At 40.6% G+C, this 18,490-nt stretch overlaps 2 pseudogenes; one reads left to right on the top strand and one right to left on the bottom strand.

The window, feature by feature from the left end:
- Positions 1-2,128: 2,128 nt before the first annotated feature.
- Positions 2,129-2,895, bottom strand: LOC105531813 (annotated as a pseudogene).
- LOC105531830 lies at positions 2,894-9,143 on the top strand (annotated as a pseudogene).
- The last annotated feature ends 9,347 nt before the right edge of the window (positions 9,144-18,490 follow it).

Genomic DNA, 18,490 nt, shown 5'->3' with positions numbered 1-18,490 from the left:
AGGGCTATGTTATTTGACGCAAAGGTGTCTCTGCATATTTACATGGCATGGATAAGAGAGTGCCTTATGGCACCCAAGTGTACAGTCTACAGCAACAATTACTTTATTGATCACAGAAATCAAAATCCATTCAACACAGAGGACTTGTTTTATTATTTGTTATACCCCAAATTACTTAGAAATAACTGTTAGATGAAAGCAAAATTGGAAACGATTATTTCATTGATTTTTTTTTGAAGAAATAAATGTTCTAATTACTGAATGATCTGGCTATTTGAAAATTAATCTTCTATGTATTTTATCATTTGACCCAGTAACACCAAACCATTTATAAATAGGGAAACTAGGCTTTACATTTAGTCTGGGCACAGTGGCTGACCTCTGTAATCCCAGCACTTTGGGAAGCTGAGGTGGGAGGATCTCTTGAGCCCAGGAGTTCAAGACCAGCCTGGGCAATGTAGGGAGACCCCATCACTACAAAAATAAAACTAAATTAGCCAAGTGTGGCGGCATGTCACCAGTAGTCCCAGCTACTTGGGAGGCTGAAGTGAAAGGATCCTTTAAACCTGGGAGATTGAGGCTGCAGTGAGCTATGATTGTGCCTCTGCATTCCAACCTGGGTCGCAGAATAAGACCATGTCTCAAACAGCAACAACAAAAATGTAGAAGAAGGAGACAGTACAACTTAAGATTTCAAGCTTCTCAAAGAATATTCAAGAATATGGAATGGTAATTACATAAGAAAAGTGAAAAAAATCAACTTAAAGAATACTTACAAAATGATTCCAATTTTGTCAAGATTTTGCATGTATGTATGAGCATAGGACAAAAAATGAGTTTATGCTATAAAATGTTAGCAATGACTTTATTTGTTTATTTATTTTACTTTATTTTATTTATTTATTTTGAGACAGAGTCTCGCTCTGTAGCCCAGGCTGGAGTGCAATGGCACCATCTTGGCTTACTGCAACTTCCACCTCCTGGGTTCAAGCTATTCTCATGCCTCAGCCTCCCAAGTAGCTGGGATTACATGCGCCTGCCACCATGCCAGGCTAATTTTTGTATGTTTAGTAGAGATGGGGTTTCACCATGTTGGTCATGCTGGCCTCAAACTCCTGACTTCAGGTGATCCACCCACCTCGGCCTCCCAAAGTGCTGGGATTACAGATGTGAGTCACCAAGCCCGGTCAAATTTTTTATTTTCTATTGCACATCACTCTTTTATTATACTGATCTAGAAAAAGAATTTAGTACAGTTATACTCAAATGAACATTGGACCCATGTGGCAGGGCCAAGCAACTAGAATATGATTCAGAAATCAGTGAAAGACATACTTGGACAGGACCAAGAAGCATTTCACTGCCACAAAACAAGGCGGGAAGGGATTCTGAAACACACAGTAGGAAGCACTCTTGCCCCTCAGAGGTCAAGGAGCTTATCCCATATTGGTATGAGGAATGGCTTATTTTCTGATGACCACATGTAGGGTTATTTCAACTGCCATGAGAAACCCCAAAAGGGTTACCGTTTTGTATTATTTATATATACTATAATTTTTTTATCTTTTTTTAAAAATGTAAATGTAACACTTTGACTAAATTCAGGATTGATCCAACCTTCTAGAGCCAGTTCCTCTGGGGTCAGAAAGGAAACAGTTGTCACATCACCATGCAGGTTACATTCCTCTTTCACTGGAATGACTAGAGCCGCCAGGCAGTAGCCTGACTGCAGAAGAGCACAGGACTGGCTCCAGGGGGCAGACAGTCTCTCTTGCCTCTCCTCATTGGTCATGGCTTAGCATGGTTCCTCCCCACAAGTCCTTAGTAAACAAAGCACTTGCAAAAATCCAAGTCACTACCTTTAAACTCTCTTGAATAAGGGGAGCTTTTCCACAGCTTGGACTGAGAACCTGTGCCCTAGAAGTGCTATTCTGACTAGATTGTGTGAAACGGGTGGGTGCAGGAGACAAAATGGCTAAAATGAAAATGGGAGCCACTGGTCCCCATCTGCAGCTACAACTCAAGATGTCTACTGATGTGGTCAGTGTGACAGGTGCAGGAGGGAGGGGCAGAGGGATGCGACGGGCAGGGACGGTGCTCCTGGGCACAGCAGCCCGCCCGCTGGCCTTCACTTCTTGGACTTGCCCCGGGCAGCCACAGCTTCCATGACTTTGCACATGGTCTCTTCATCCCCCAGAAACTTCATGGGCTTTATGGGATTCAAACTCTTGTCCAATTCATAAACAATGGGAATACCAGTAGGCAGGTTCAGCTCCATGATAGCCTCTTCAGAGAGACCCTCCAAATGCTTGACAATGTCTCTGAGGCTGTTGCCATGGGCTGCAATCAGTACCCTTTTCCCTTCCTTGATCTGGGGAACTATTTCTTCATTCCAGAAGGACAGAGCCCTGGCAATAGCATTCTTCAGACTACCACAGGAGGGTAGCTGATCTTCTGTGAGGTCTGCATAACTGCCATTCTCACTTATGTTGCTGTAGAAAGGATGATCGGGCTCCATCGGAGGTGATGGGACATCATAGGAGCGCCTCCAAATCTTTACAGGGTGTCACCATGCTTTGCAGCAGTTTCTGCTTTATTGAGACGGGTTAGACCCTCATAGTGCCGCTCTTTGAGGCACCAAGTCCTCACTACTGGCAGCCACATCTGATCAATGGCATCTAGCACTGTCTAGAGGGTCTGGATCGTTTTCTTCTGCACTGAGGTGAAGCAGATGTCAAACTCATAGCCACCATCTGGCAGTGCCTGCCCCTCTCCGCACTTCGTCTCCTCGTGGCCTGCCGGGCTCAGGTTGGCATGGTAACAGCCACCGAAGTGGTTCTCCAGATTCCACGCAACCTTGCAGCGCCGGATCAGCACCAGTTTATAGGTGACCATGGCGGCGGGCTGGGGATGTGGCACTGACTGGGGTTCGCAGATTCCAGAGTACTTTTAGCATATTATAGGCGACCATGGTGACGGGCTGGGGATGTGGCACTGACTGGGGTTCGCAGATTCCAGAGTACTTTTAGAATATTTTGTTCTTCATACTTTTTGATATTTGCCATTTTTTTGGTCAAGAATCTGTTTTCTATTTATAACAATATTTTTTCTCCAACTCTTATTATCTTTTTCTTCATGTTTCTTCAACTTTTAAGTTCTGGGATACACGCGCAGGATATACAGGTAAAAACTGCATAGCAACCCACCATGGCACACATGGATAAATGTGTGACATGGTGGTTTGCTGCACAGATCAACCCATCATCTGGGTATTAAGCCCAGCATCCATTAGCTATTCTTCCTGATGCCCTCCTTCTCCCTGCCCCACCCCCAGCAGGTCCCAGTGTGTGTTGTTCTCCTCCCTGTGTCCATGTGTTCTCATCATTCACCTCCCACTTATAAGTGAGAACATGTGCAGATTTTCTGTTCCTGCATTAGTTTGCTGAGGATAACAGCTTCCAGCTCTGTCCACGTCCCTGCAAAGGACATGATCTCATTCCTTTTTATGACTGTGTAGTATTCCATGGTTTATATGTGCCACATTTCCTTTATCCATTCTATCATTGATGGGCATTTGGGTTGCTTCCATGTCTTTGCTATTGTGAAGACTGCTGCAATGAACATACATGTGCATGTATCTTTATGACAGAATGGGTCAAATGGTACTTCTGTTTGTAGATCTTTGAGGAGTCACCACACTGTCTTCCACAATAGTTGAACTAATTTACACTCCTATCGATAGTGTAAAAGTGTTCCTATTTATCTGCAACCTCACCAGCATCTATTGTTTCTTGACTTTTTTTGAAACGGAGTTTCACTCTTGTTGCCCAGGGTGGAGTGCAATGGTGCGACCTCAGCTCACTGCAAACTCCACCTCCCGGGTTCAAATGATTCTTTTGCCTCAGCCGCCCAAGCAGCTGGGATTACAGGCATGTACCACCATGCCTGGCTACTTTTTGTATTTTGAGTATAGACGGGGTTTCACCATGTTGGTCAGGCTGGTCTTGAACTCCTGCCCTCAGGTAATCTGCCTTTGCCTCCCAAAGTGCTGGGATTACAGGTGTGAGCCACTGTGCCTGGCCCTGATTCTTGATTTTTTAATAATCACCATTTTGATTGGTGTGAGATGGTATCTCATTGTGGTTTTGATTTGCATTTCTCTAATGACAAGTGATGTTGAGCTTTTTTTCATTTGTTTGTTGGTCATGTGAATGTCTTCTTTTGAGAAGTGTCTGTTTATATTCTTTGCCTACTTTTTAATGAGGTTTTTCTTTTTTTCTTGTAAATTTGTTTAGTCTCTTGTAGACTCTGGATATTAGGCCTTTGTCAGATGGATAGTTTGCAAAAATTTTCTCCCATTCTGTAGGTTGTTTGCTCACTCTGATGATACTTTCTTTTGCTGTGCAGAAGCTATTTAATTTAATGAGATACCATTTGTCAATTTTTCCTTTTGTTGCAATTGTTTTTGGAGCAAAACAGTTTTTTTACAAGAGGATCTTGTATCTCAGTTTTTAAATCAATCTGTCTTAGTCTATTTCTGCTGCTGTAACAAATACCACAGAATGGGTAATTCATGAATAACAGAAATCAATTTCTCACAGTTCTGGAGGCTGGAAAGTTCACAGCCAAGGCATTGACGGATTCAGTGTCTACTAAGTGGTCGCTTTCTGCTTCCAAGATGGTTCCTTGTTGCTGTGTACTCCAGAGAGGACAAATGCTGTGTCCTCACATGACAGAAGGGGAAAAGGGATGAAGAGCTCTCCGAAGCCTCTTTTCTAAGGGCATTGATCACACTCACAAGTGCAGAGCCCTCATGACTTAATCTTTTCCCCCAAGGCCCCACCTCTTAATACTGTTGCATTGGGGATTAAGTCTCAACATGAGTTTTGGAGGGACACAGACATTCAAATGATAGCAATTTCCAAACATCATGTTTTCATTTTAAATTAGATCCTCATTTTTATGAAATTAGAAATGAACATTTTCCCAAAGCTATTATGTTTTTGACTGTTTCCGTGAACTGTTTTTGGTGACATCCACTCCGTTAAGTTATTCTTGATTTCTTAAAATAAGAGGCAATGAAACCCAAGTCTTAAACATCTTATGGGATCAGATAACAAACTTCATTTTTTTCTTTGGATGGCAGTCTTCTTTTCTGACCACTTTGCTGCAAAGACCAATAATTGGTATTTCTGATCACATATGGGTGCTGAGAAGGCTGCTAAGATCATTTGACTATGGAAGACAATGGAATGTTAAAGCTGGAAAGATCATGTGGATCACTCTAGAAGAGAGAAAAACCCAAAGAAATTTCCCAAAGCCTCACAACTAGTTTTTGGCTGATCCAACTGAGATATTCTGTCTGGTGTTCATTATTCTAAACTGATGCCACAATCATTTATTCTATCTTCCATCTCCAAATAATGTTACATGACTTGATTGTCTTGTTTTATGGAGGCTTCAGAGAAATAATGGCTGCCGTTTGTTGTTTTAAAATGGAGAAAAATCCTCTTTCCTCAACAATCTTTTCTTTATTCACAGTGTAAATTAATACTAACAAGCCCTCTCAAACTGGATCCTTAAGCTTTGAGGAGAACTTTCCATGTTTCATCCACTTGAGAAGCGTTTACTTATCATCAGCATTAAGTATGATAGTTCAAAGCAGCATTGCCTGTTTCTGAAAATCAATTCCGTAGTAGACTTTGCTGCCTCAGCTTTTTTTGGACTAACTCTTATAAAAATGATTGGTTCCAGCTTCGAAGTCCTGGGTTGGGGTCCCGTTTTCCCACATAATCACTGTATAAACTCATTCAGGTTGTTTAACTTCCTTGATTATCCAATGATAAAGTGCTAAATGGTCACAAAACATTTCCTTTTAAATTGCTTTATACTTAAATTCGTTATTTTTGTATGGATCTCCCCATTTTTCTTATTAGAGCAACTTAAGTATTATGTTTCCAAAGCAGAGCACTTTAAATCCTGTTTTCTTTTCTCCGCTTCTCTCTCTGTCTCTCTCTCTCTCATACTAATGTGATCACACCTACACCACTTCTCTCTCCCTTTGTTTCAGAATACTTAACTCTAGGGTGACTTAAGTTGCCATTTACTAATAGATGCAACTAGTGTGAAAGGATAAGCGTTTTGAAGAATCAGATGAAAACTCAGTTGGAAAAGCACAGGAAGCCTGTAAATGAGAGACAGTTGAGTTGGGACAAACACAGAGTGAAGACTAAACTACGCCTGTGCAAGGTGCAGGTAGATGGGCTACATTCACATGATCCTCCTGCTTTCTCTGCTGGTGCCCCGACTTCAGGGCACTGTTTAGGATTAGGCACAATGGTGCCTGGGGGAAGGGATGAGGGAAGGTGGAAATCTTATCTGGTTGCTTTTAGGCTGTGCTTGCCTGGGGGAGTCACATTTTTCTAATTTGCACAAAGGTGTCAAAATGTGGATTAATCGGAGCTGTGGTAGAATTAGTCTAAATTTCAGTAAAAACTACTATGAGTAAATATTGAGTCACTGAGAAAGATTTTATTTTTTATTTTTAGAGACAGAGTCCGTTCTTTTGCCCAAGCTATCACACCTCACTGCAGCCTCCACTCCTGGGCTCAAGTGATCCTCCTGCTTCAGCATCCCTAGTAGCTAGGATTACAGGCATTAGCCACTGTGCCTGGCGATTTTTAATAGACAGGTCAGGAAATGCCTAAATTATAGCCGGGGTCTAGTTTACACAAAGGTGGGAACTCTGATGGATCTGAAAGAAAAGGTGGACCATCTTTCTAAGATGGGTCTACATCAATGCAATGACTGCTTTAGTCAAATGCTTTAATGAAAAACTAAATGATGCTTGCTATTGAAACAGCACAGTGACACATATTATTGACAACTCATGTACGTAAATATTCTTGGATCAAGTGACTCTAAAATATAAAAAACAGATGCAATTAATGCTTAATTTCGCCTGAATTTTGCGAGCAGGGTTTGGAGGGCCTTCCTCCTTTACTCTGGGCCTAACATCTTTTTGGCTGTCCCTTGGCCCACTTACATCAGCCTGCAGTGTTTGAAAAGGGGCCAAGGCACACTTTAGATAGGAAGCAGACGAAATAAGGTCAAATAAAAGTCAGAGTAAGGTGGGCTGCAATTCTTCTTCTCATGCATTTCAAATTAAGAGGGACCGTAAGGGTTAACTATAAAGTATTCCACCTTGAACCCCCACACTCTCTTTATCTAGCACACCATAATAAAAGATCAAGAGTTCCTGCTTATTATCTTATTTTTCCTGCTTGCTCCACCAGGCTAAGGCCCAGTCTGGTTATGGATTAACACGGTGATCAATAGTAAGCCTGCTGTCTCTCTCTCGGCAGGGGAAAATGAACTCAAAATGCAGTCAAACTCTTATTGATCAAGGATATAGGTCTCACTTTCATTACCTCTGTCTCCTGATAACCCACAAATAATGTGATGAGTTGCTAATCTCTCTGATTTTCAATGGACCCTTCGCCCTTCCTGTCTGCACATTGCAGCTTTTATTTTCATCTTGATACACACTCTGTGTAATTCATGTAGCACTAACTCTCACTCTCTTACCGTCAGTCCTGGTCAATCAGAGTTAATAATATTGCTCTTCACTGGGGATGGAGGCTTCAGCCAGTTCAAAATAGAATGTCTCCCAACGAGGCAAGGAAATACAAGATGCAGACAGCTTCTTTCAAGGACAGAGAGATGTGAAGTCTTCTTGGTGAAGCAACACTCAAATCCCAAGATCTGACCTACTTCTACCAAAGTAGAAGACTCACAAACTTAAACGCTCAAGTCTCTTGCATGGCTAATTTTATCTTGGTTTCTGTTTCTCAGAGGACCTGAACTGAGCCATGCAAAGCTGTTTACCCTGGTGGTGCTAGGAGAAGGTCCCCTCATTCTCAGTGCCTAAATGGTCATGGAATTTCTATTAAATAGCTGTAGAGAATAGCATGGGAACCTGGAAAGAAGCATACCTTTAAAATATTGTGCTTATTTATTTATTTGAAACAGAGTCTCGCTCTGTTGCCCAGGCTGCAGTGCAGTGGTGCGATCTTGGCTTACCTCTGCCTCCTGGGTTCATGCGATTCTCCTGCCTTAGCCTCCCGAGTAGCTGGGATTACAGGCGTGTGCCACCACACCTGGCTAATTTTTGCATTTACGGTAGAGATGGGGTTTTACCTTGGGCCATGTTGATCTTGAACTCCTAACCTCAAGTGATCCTTGGCCTCCCAAAGTGCTGGGATTACAGGCGTGAGCCACTGCGCCTGGCCTCTTTATTTTATTTTTTATCTCTCTCTCTCTCTCTCTCTCTCTCTATCTATCTATCTATCTATCTCCATGTATCTATCTATCTATCTATCTATCTATCTATCTATCTATCGATCTATCGATCTATCGATCTATCGACAGGGTTATGAGACTGTCTAATTTTTTTTTTTCTTTTTTTTGATAGAGACAGGATTTCACCATACTGCTTAGGCTGGCCTTGAACTCCTAGGCTCAAGTGATCCACCTGCCTCGGCCTCCCAAAGTGAAGGGATTACAGGAGTGAGCTGCCATGCCTGGCCTGTGTTGGTTTCTTTAATTAAAGGTAGAGCTGTATAACAGAAGCAATGTGGCCTTTGAATCAAAAGCCCTACTTTAGAGTCTTAGATCTTCCACTTATGCAGTGAAATGAGGACATTGTTGAAAACAATATATCACTTAGCTTTTGTTTAGAAAATTTTCATTTGCTTTGTGAGATAAAAATGGTCTTCCTTTCCAACTTGGATTCGGCAGCATAGCTCCTGCAAAGAAGAGTGGTGAGAAGAAAAAGGGCCGTTCTGCCATCAATGAGGTGGTGACCCAAGAATACTCCATCAACAGGTGTTCCCTTGGGTACTCCAAGAGATTTGAAAATTTGCCATGAAGGAGATGGGAACTCCAGATGTGCACATTGATACCAGGTTCAACAAAGCTGTCTGGGCCAAAGGAATAAGGAATGTCCCATACCGAATCCGTATACGGTTGTCCAGAAAACATCGTAATGAGGATGAAGATTCACCAAATAAGCCCTATATTTTGGTACCTATGTACCTTTTAGCACGTTAAAAAAATCTACAGTCAACGTGGGTGAGAACTAATCGCTGATCAAAAGTTCTAAAATTGCAAAAAAAAAAAAAAAAAAAAAAAAAAAGGACCCAAATCAGTTTTAGGAATATGATTTCTGTCACAAGCATGGTTACTTTTTCAGTTTGTTAATAATATAACTTTACTACCCTTTTGGGGGGAATTCTGTGATGTATGACTTTTTTAAAGCAAAGCAAAAAGAAAGGAAAAACCCTTCAAATTTCATAATGTGTGATGTTGCTTGGGTGTTTGGCTTATCAGAGATCCTCAAGTATAAAACGGCATTAAACACAGGTATAAAAAAGATGACTAACACTCACTGTTTTCCTCAGTTGAATTGTTAGAATTGAATTCAAACAAACAATGATTGCTTTTACCTCTTTGATATAAAACCCCGGGAAGGCTCACTTACCTGAATCACTTTTGTGAGGAAAGTCATAATATTTTCTGCTGCCAAACTGATTAAAATAAGTTACCGTGACACCAATTCCTCATTCCTAAAGAAGATACGAGATGACCAGCTGCAACTAAGCAAACACTTTGCTCATGTTCAGCCGATAGGGTCTGAATGCTGTTTTCCAGCTCCAGTCCAAACAATTTGTACACCTGTTGAAGAGAAAGTAAAATATGACAGTGGTACAGACTCTGGGGGATTAAAGCGATTTTCACTGAGCTCTTAAAGCTGAGGTAATTGCAGGTCTCATTTTCTTCTTTTGCTCTGCAGAGTTGCATGTGAAATTTGACAACAAATTCTTCGTCCCCTTTTTTGCAAGGGACTGGGTGGCAATTTCTCCAGTTTTCCACCTTTCCTCTGTGCTGAGTCACTTTTGAAATTCTCTCATTTCCTTTGGCTTCATGGGATAAAATAAAGGGAAAATCAATCCAGGGCAGGCTTTTGTTTATTCGGCAGATTTTGGAAGTACCTTTAGAAGTATATATATATATTTTTTACCTACTGTTTTAAAATTCTGACATCAGACAGCTGAGAGAATGAGACGAAAAGGTGGTTGGTGAAGGCTGGTAAGAAAGCTTACCCTGCTTATTTTGTAAACACAGGAGGAGAAGGCACTCAGGGAATGCTCCCCTCTTGGGGTTCTCTGTGTTCTCATGGTGTGCAGTGTCATATACATCCAGTCTCTGATTTGCTATACTTCCCAGGCTGAATATATGCTGCAGAATACCTTTGATGTTGCCATAATTGTGTGTGTGATCTTCAATCACGGATGTCATCAAATTTTATTAAACTTAATATAGATAAAACCAAGACATTATTGATTAGTTCTGCCATGCAAACCTCCCAGGCTTCCTCTTTGAGTGGTTTTCTTCTGGGGAAGCTGTCTTTATCTTTATCCTTTCAATAATGCTCATGCCCTCGGAGCCACTGTGGCTTCTGAGTTTTCTTTTGAAGCCCACATCAATCATATAATTAAGACGAAGTTGTATTAATACATCTACAACAATCTTGCCATATTGGAAGGCATGTTCTCTGGTCTGGTGGCGCAGGTTTAACTCATGCCCCTCTTCCATGTGGGCGTAATTACTGCTGTTCTTTTTTAGGGTTCTTCATGGTATAGTTTCTGTTAATCCAAATTTAACCAGACATACCCCTAACTGGGTTTAAACTTTTCTACCTTATTAATCAGATTAACTTGATTCTAACAAAGGAGGTCAGATTCTCCCTTTGTAGACATCTTCTTAGCCACTCTGTCCACAAATGCTGTCTGGTGGCATCCAAGCATGGCCAAACATTCAGAGGGAAAATGAAGAATCCAGAAAATCTCCCAGATGCCCCAGGTGACCAGATTTTTGGTGTCAGGTGGGCAAAGCATCTAGATCACTGAAATTTTCTTAAAATTGTTTTTCAAATCTTGCTGTCTGGGAGTTTTTGGCATTAGGCAAACACATGCAATTTCCAACCCCCACCCCCGCCCCCATCCTACTGCCTTCTCTTTTCTCCCACGCTATTGGCTAATCTTGCTGTCTCTGTTTTTCTCCCCTTTCTCTTTCCCTGTGTTTGTGTTGCAGGTTCAATCTTAACATCTAATAAGAAAACATGGAATGGAAGGCAGGTAGGGGAGCTAAAGTTTAGAAATGAGACCTAAGCAGGTGGCAGTTCTAGCTGGATTTCTGATGAGCCGTGTTTCTTTCTAAGACATACAACTTTGCTTTTCAACCAGGTATCTGCATTATTGGAAAGAAAGAAACCTACTTTCAGATGAAAACATCACATGTTTCTAAAGAAAAAGCCTTTGGTTTTAGTTTGAAGAGGGTTGGCCTCCTGCTGAACTTGAAAAAAAATCTCACTTTTAAAACACAAGCAACAGATGAATAACCTTTTCCTTCGTCATGTCTAGTGATTAAAGCATGCAGTTCTCAGCTTAAATAAGATCATAAACTATCTTCACTATAGGTTCATGTCTGAGAATTATTTCATGAGCTGTTGGCAATTCAGTATCTGCTAGAGGTTTGTTCAAACATCTCATATTCATTTAGGATTTTATACTTTTTCTTTTTAATTAGCTGGACCCTTTTGCTCAGTTTTCTGGAGTAATGCCTTCCATTGTACATCAGTGTTGTGAACCTAGTCACTGGCACTCATAAATGTCCACAGGGGAACTGTGCATTTGTACAAAGTATTTGTATTGCTTTAAAAAAATTCTAGCTGACCTTAGTGACTTTTTCACAAAAACCTTATAGAAAAGTCATGCACTACTTTCTGACTTGAGTTTTACTCCTAAAAGTTTTGTCAGTGGAAACAGGTACTTACCATTTCTTTTAGAAAAACAAAAACAAAACAAAACAAAACAGAAAAAAAAGGAAAGCTGTTTGCCCAGGGCATTTCCTGTTTGGCTTCAGCTAACAGGAATCTGTCTCTAATCTTGTCACCAGTGTTGAGCATCTCAGGGACATGACAGCATCTGTTCCCTTTGCTGCTTTTGGAAAAGTGGTTTTCAACCCTAGCTGCATGTTAGCATTATTGCAGCAGTTTAAAAATACATACTGAAGTCTGAGATCCACCCCCAGAAATTGGGATTTAATTGAACTTTGGCTTATAGCTTATTTGGTGAACCATTTTGGAAATTGGTGGAGTAGACACAATAAACAAACTACATTAAATCTTATGTTAAGAATAAGACAGGATACACATACGTATATACAGAATACAAATAAGCAAGCAAAGTAACTAGCAATTGGGTCGGGGACAAGCCACTTAACCTGCATGGCTTTGCTTCCTCATTGTAATCACCAAGTTCCCGACTGCTGTAGGACATCACTATGATCTGGGGTTCCCTGCCAGCCCTCCTCAGTCCTTGGCCTCTCATTCTTCGAATTGGTCCAATCTTCTGCAGCTCGGATAATCTTTTATACCTGCTGTTTCCATTCTCCCTTTCTCAAGACCCTCAAATGACTTCCCATTAGCTTCTGGGTCATATTCAAATTATTACCTATTGGTTTCAAGACCTTAAGTCAGGCAATCCCTTTTTATGTCACTTTTAATCTCTCCCTTCCTGCTCCGTTTGTGGCTGTCAGAATCATCTTCACCAAGCAACCCTTGTTCCTCTCTCTCTCTCTTCTTCTGAGCCCTGCTTGCTTTCGCTTATCAGGGAAAACTTTCTAGATTATGCCCACCTGACTTCAACCATTCTTCCCATCCTCCTAGTGTATAACCCTTCCTACAAACCTCAGCTACCTACTGGTGTGATTTAAAACCTTGTAACTAGGTTTTGTTGACCTGAAGAAAGCCAGAATTGCAGGCAGTTGTCCAAGGGATGCTTCTCACACAAATCACGGAGAGATAACCAAGCAGAGGAAGGTATTTTAAAAACACAGATGGAATCATCTGTATTCTTTGCACACTATCCACGTCACTTGGTGGTTCCCCCAAATCACTAAGCAATACATTGCTTTTTTCTCTCTTCTTGCCTATGTTTCCTAGCACTACTCAGTAAATCCTTAAAACCGAAATAGAATCCAATACCCTAGATTTGGAGCAAATGTGATTAATTTCTTGTTGTAAAATATGTCAAGAAGTAATGCAAGAACCAAATTGTTATTTTAACATTAATTCAGATCTCCTGAGATGGATTTTCTAGCTTATAAATACAATTTACAGTGGGACACCAAGTCTCTCACTTTGAGTTAATTTTATAATCATCTCTTAGATAAAAGAGGAAGAAGGAAAGGCATCATACATATCTTACAGCCTCTGGATATCTTCCCTTTATGCATACTAAACATTCACCACATGGTTTTTGGATGAAGTAAAACTAGCCTCAAAACTTTGACAACTGGGTGCAGTGGCTCACACCTGTAATCCCAGCACTTTGGGACGCCAAGGTGGGCAGATCACTTGAGGTCAGGAGTTTGAGACCAGCCTGGGCAACATGGTGAAATCCTGTCTCTACTGAAAATATGAAAACTTAGCTGGCTGTGGTGGCACCTGCCTGTAATCCTAGCTACTTGGGAGACTGAGTTGGGAAGATCACCTGAGCCCAGGAAGTTGAGGCTGTAGTGAGCTGAGATTTTGTCACTGCACTCCAGCCTCAGGCATGGGAGTGATACTCTGTCTCATAAACAAACAAATAACGAAAACTTTTTTTTACTTCTTGGACTATTTGTAACAGAATCACCAGTTAGGATGTGTGTATGTCTGTGTGTGTGTGTGGAAAGGGTTGCTTGTTAAAGTTCTTTGGGGCCCTCAGACTGGATTTACTATATTTAGCAAGCACCAGGGGATTTTTATAGATACTAAAATTTGAAAACCACTGCCTTATGTTAATATTCAGAAATACTTTGTTATAAGTTTTATCTAGCATTCAGAATCTATCAGCTCAGTGAAACAAACACCCAATTAAGAGACAAGAGGCTTTTTCCTCCATCCTACACCTACACCTATATCTTACAATGTGCAGTTACTAAAGCTCTGGGAAGTCAGTCTCAAATGTAAATCTTTTGTTTACAACATTTATCATATTACAGAAATGCAATCATAGTCAATTTCACAATAGTCCAGCCGGCTAATGAGCTATGCTTATCACTAGTTCACTTTCAGTCTTGAGCTTCTCTCTTTGACCATCAAACGAAAGAAATAAAACAGCATGCTACAGGAAGTATTTTAAACTTTTTAAATTCATGGAGACTTCTTATGTAGAAAACAATGTTTGGAAGTGGCAGTATATTCAAACTTATACTGATTTGAAGCTAGCAACTACCAAAAATTATAATGCAAATAATAATTAATGTAAGATGAATACAAATAGAGATTCTGATTTTCCTAACAAAATGTTCCTTCTTAGGCTGTTCCTTGAGTGGATCATGATAAAGCAAACACACTGTTTTAAGAACAATGGGGGCAGTGCTTATGCTGCTTTCTTTCTGGCCTGCGTTGGGCCTCTTAGGGTCATTCTACAGGATGGAGGAGAAGGATGCCATTGGGGTATACAAGAGGGGAAGTAAAAGGAGCCAGATACACCCCATTCACACACGTTTACAATGATTTTACTACAATTTTACACCTCTTAGGGATTTTTAAAACTGTATTTGTTGTTGTTGTTGTTGTTATTATTATTATTGTTATTGTTATTTTGATGGAGTCTCGCTCTGTCGCCAGGCTGGAGTGCAGTGCGCCATCTCACTCACTGCAACTTCCGCCTCCCGGGTTTGAGTAATTCTCCTGCCTCAGCCTCCCGAGTAGCTGGGACAACAGGCGCCTGCCACCGCACCCGGCTAATTTTTTGTATTTTTAGTAGAGACAGGGTTTCACCGTGTTAGCCAGGATGGTCTCAATCTCCTGACCTCGTGATCCCCCCTTCTCGGCCTCACAAAGTGCTGGGATTACAGGCGTGAGCCATTGCCCTCCATGCACCCCCACCAGGGATTTCTCTAGTTTGCATTCAAAACAGCTGCTCTATGCTTTGACTGCTTTTCTCAGAGTCCTTGGAGGACTGAGACATTTGAGGGAAATTGACATTGCATGTTCACCACCCAAATGGTAAGTTCACAGTTCACCAGTGGAATTTTACTTTCTATAGTTAAGGGTTTCTTGAAGCCCTTTAAGATTTTGAAGGAAAAGAAAGCCAGAACCAAATAAGAGCTGCTTAAATAAATGGTTTAAAAGATATTTGATGAATTACTAACTTTTTCGGTGAGGTGTCAAATACAGGGTATCTCTTTCTCTCTCTTTCTGGGATAGTATGCATGCCATGAGATTATTGTGAAGATCAATAGAGGTAATCCATGACAAAGTGCCAAGCAATGTGTGTAGTTGTTTAGTCTCCTTATTGCTGTCTTTAATGCTGTTTCTATTAACTGTATCTTCAATATATAAAACATACAATAGACATTATCCAGTATAATTTAAAATTACGTTAAATTTTTAAATGGAATACATGAAAACTTTAACAACTGGATCACAAGGCAATCCTAGATTTGAATTCCACTAGATTCAAATGTGTGTATAGTCTCCTTATTGTTGTCTTTAATGCTATTTCTGTTAACTATGTATTTGATCTATAAGACCCTACAACAAGCATTGTCCACTATAATTTGAAACCATGTTAAATTTAAAAAGAGAATACTTGAAAACTTTAACAATTGGCTCCCAAGGCAACCCTAGGTCTGAATTCCATTGGTCCAGGAATGTGGTACACCCTACAGGGGCCAGTCGCCCTTCACAAAGTTGATGAAATCAGTTGTTTGCTACCCCTGGAGGAGCAAGCAGAGATTTGACAAGATGATCAGAAAGACATCTTTGGGTTCTGGTTCTACCTGACTTAAGGTGTGATTGGCTCCCTTGGTGTGGGCACTAGGCCACCAGACGGGCAAAACTTCCTCTCTCCTCCAAGCACAGGCCCCTGAACAAAATGACTTTTCATTACCAATGAATTCTTTATAGTCTTCTTTTTTTTTTTTTTCAATGAGTTGCTTTTATTTTTGTCAACAAACTGTGTCATTTACTATAGTAAGCAAACTCCTGTTGTTGGAGGTCTTTATCAGAGTTCCTACAAATCAGGTTAATTGGTGATCAACAGAGCTTTTCTGTCTTTAATGAGGCCTAGTAGCCCAAGGCAAGGCCTACCTCTTGATAAGGGACTTTCTTTTTTTCTTACTCTGAACTCTTTGATCACTAAAAAAAAAAAAAAAAAAAAAAAAAAAAAAAAAGAAAGAAAAAAAAAAGAAATCAGGAAGAACAACCACCGGGCAAATCAATGTTTTTTCATTGCCTGATTACCAAATGTTAGAGATAAAAGATAGATGTTCTCAATTAATAACATTTACATAGATTAGCATCACTAACAAGCCTCATTAGTAGCTGCTGATTTTTGTTTAGTTGGTGTCCCAAGTCATTTGCTCTCTCTGAAAGTGCGATCGAAGGCACCTTTAGTATGACAAAACATTGCCTTCTAATCCATTTCCATTAATCAAACTGTAAGGCATTTTAATACACGGACAGGTTTTTAATTAAATAAAAGTTAATAATACCTAGTGTCGATTTCACAAAAGGTTTCATGTGTTAATAAAGTTTCACAAACTGTTTCTAAACTCTGGCTATATTTTATAGAACGTAAGCACCCTCGTTGGATTAATCACAGCCCAAACTCATCTTCATTCACATACATGAGCATCATAGAAATACAGTCCTTTTACTGTGTGCCTGCCATGTGCCTTGAATTTTACATAGACCATCTCCTTAATCTGCCAACAGTCCTGTGAGGGAGGTAATAGAAGCCTCACTACTGCGTGTTTACCTCTCTTCCTGGCTGACTAATAGGGATCTCAAACTGAATGTGTATAAAACATGTCTTGAATTTCTACGCTCTTCTTCAATGATCCCCGTCCCTGTTCTCCTCCAGTCTTTCCTGTCTTAATAAATGGCACTGACATACACTCAGTGCGTTAGGCAAAAGTTATGATTCACTCTTGGTTCTTCCTTCTCTCTCATTCCCTCATATTCAATCCCTCATATAGTTTTATCCACCCTACCTTCAATATAACTGGACCACTTCTTGTCATCCCAAACACTGTCTTTCCAGACTGGACCAGAACTGTACAGCTGCAGTGGCTCTTCGACCTCATCTTCCAGCTTCCACTGTGGTGCACCTATAATCTCACCTCCACATAGACAAGTAAATTCTTAAAGATCCAAGTTGGCTCAAGTTCGCTCTCAACTCCTTCTCCACTGGCTTCCCATTACCAGCAGGGCACCCTTTGATGGTGAGCTCCTCAACCAACACATGCCAATCCCTGTAGCTCCTTCTGCTCCCACGTGCCTGGTGGGCACTGCCCTCTCACCTCATGGCACTCTGCACCTCGCTCCTTTCACCTGCCTCTGCTCAGGCTGTGCTTGCAGCTGTTCTTATGGCTCCCTCTTTCCTACCATTCAGAGCTCTGCTCACTTTCCAGGAACAGCTCTCCAGATCATTTCCTTCTTAGTCCAGCCCCGTATCATGCCTTGTTTTTAAAATGACACTTATCACTGTCATTTTTTTTGTTTAATCTTATTAATCTAGTCCTAGAATAATGCCTGACACCTAGTATGTGCTAAATAAATATATAAACAAATAACAGAATTATCACCAAGTTAGAGATGGGCAAATTAATACACACAGAGGTTGAAACCCTCCTGAAGTTTCCATGATATGGGGAACTTACTATGTACCTACCTCTTGTCTCAAAGGGCTTCATCTAAGCCCATCTAAGCCTCAGTGGCTGAGGGCCTGGATACTCTAGGAAATGCCCCTGAAGCTCCCTTCCACAGCTCTTGGGACCATTCAAGTTCTGCCTTCTGCCCCTCCATGCCATTCCAAACCCTCTTACTGCTGTAAGCCTGCATTCTCCTTTCTATCTGGTCAGACGGCACCAATATTGCTGTATAGACTGAGATCAGTGCCCCACACTTCAGCCAAGTAGAGCAGTTCAGACTTGTTGGACTTAGTTATCTAGGTGTTTTTCCACCTGGCTTTTACATTTCCATATGGCTAGCTTTAGACTGATGGATTCCACATCAAGTTAGAAAGACAGGATATTACACTTGGATGTTCAACCTCCCTTACAGTGTTCCAATGTTAGCCTTAATTTTTGGCTGTGTGATCATGGTATTGAGTTCATTTCCTATGCTTTATACTAGATTTTCTTTTTAGTGCATACTTGAACACATTCTTGTTTTAAATCTATCACAAAATCCATTATTACTTACTCATTTTTACTCCCAAAATTTGTCCATAAACATTGAAGTACATTTTGATTTTAAATAAAAAATCATAGCTTTTCAGAAACAAAAAAATCCAGGCAACAGTGTATTTCAATTAGGTATTTCTTTTTAAAAACTTGTCTTTAAAAAATAAAGTTCTCGTGTTATTAT

The sequence above is a fragment of the Mandrillus leucophaeus genome, unplaced genomic scaffold (genome assembly GCF_000951045.1).
Source record: "Mandrillus leucophaeus isolate KB7577 unplaced genomic scaffold, Mleu.le_1.0 Scaffold91, whole genome shotgun sequence".
NCBI classification, from domain to species: Eukaryota; Metazoa; Chordata; class Mammalia; order Primates; family Cercopithecidae; genus Mandrillus; species Mandrillus leucophaeus.
This window is presented reverse-complemented; position numbering and strand designations above follow the sequence as displayed.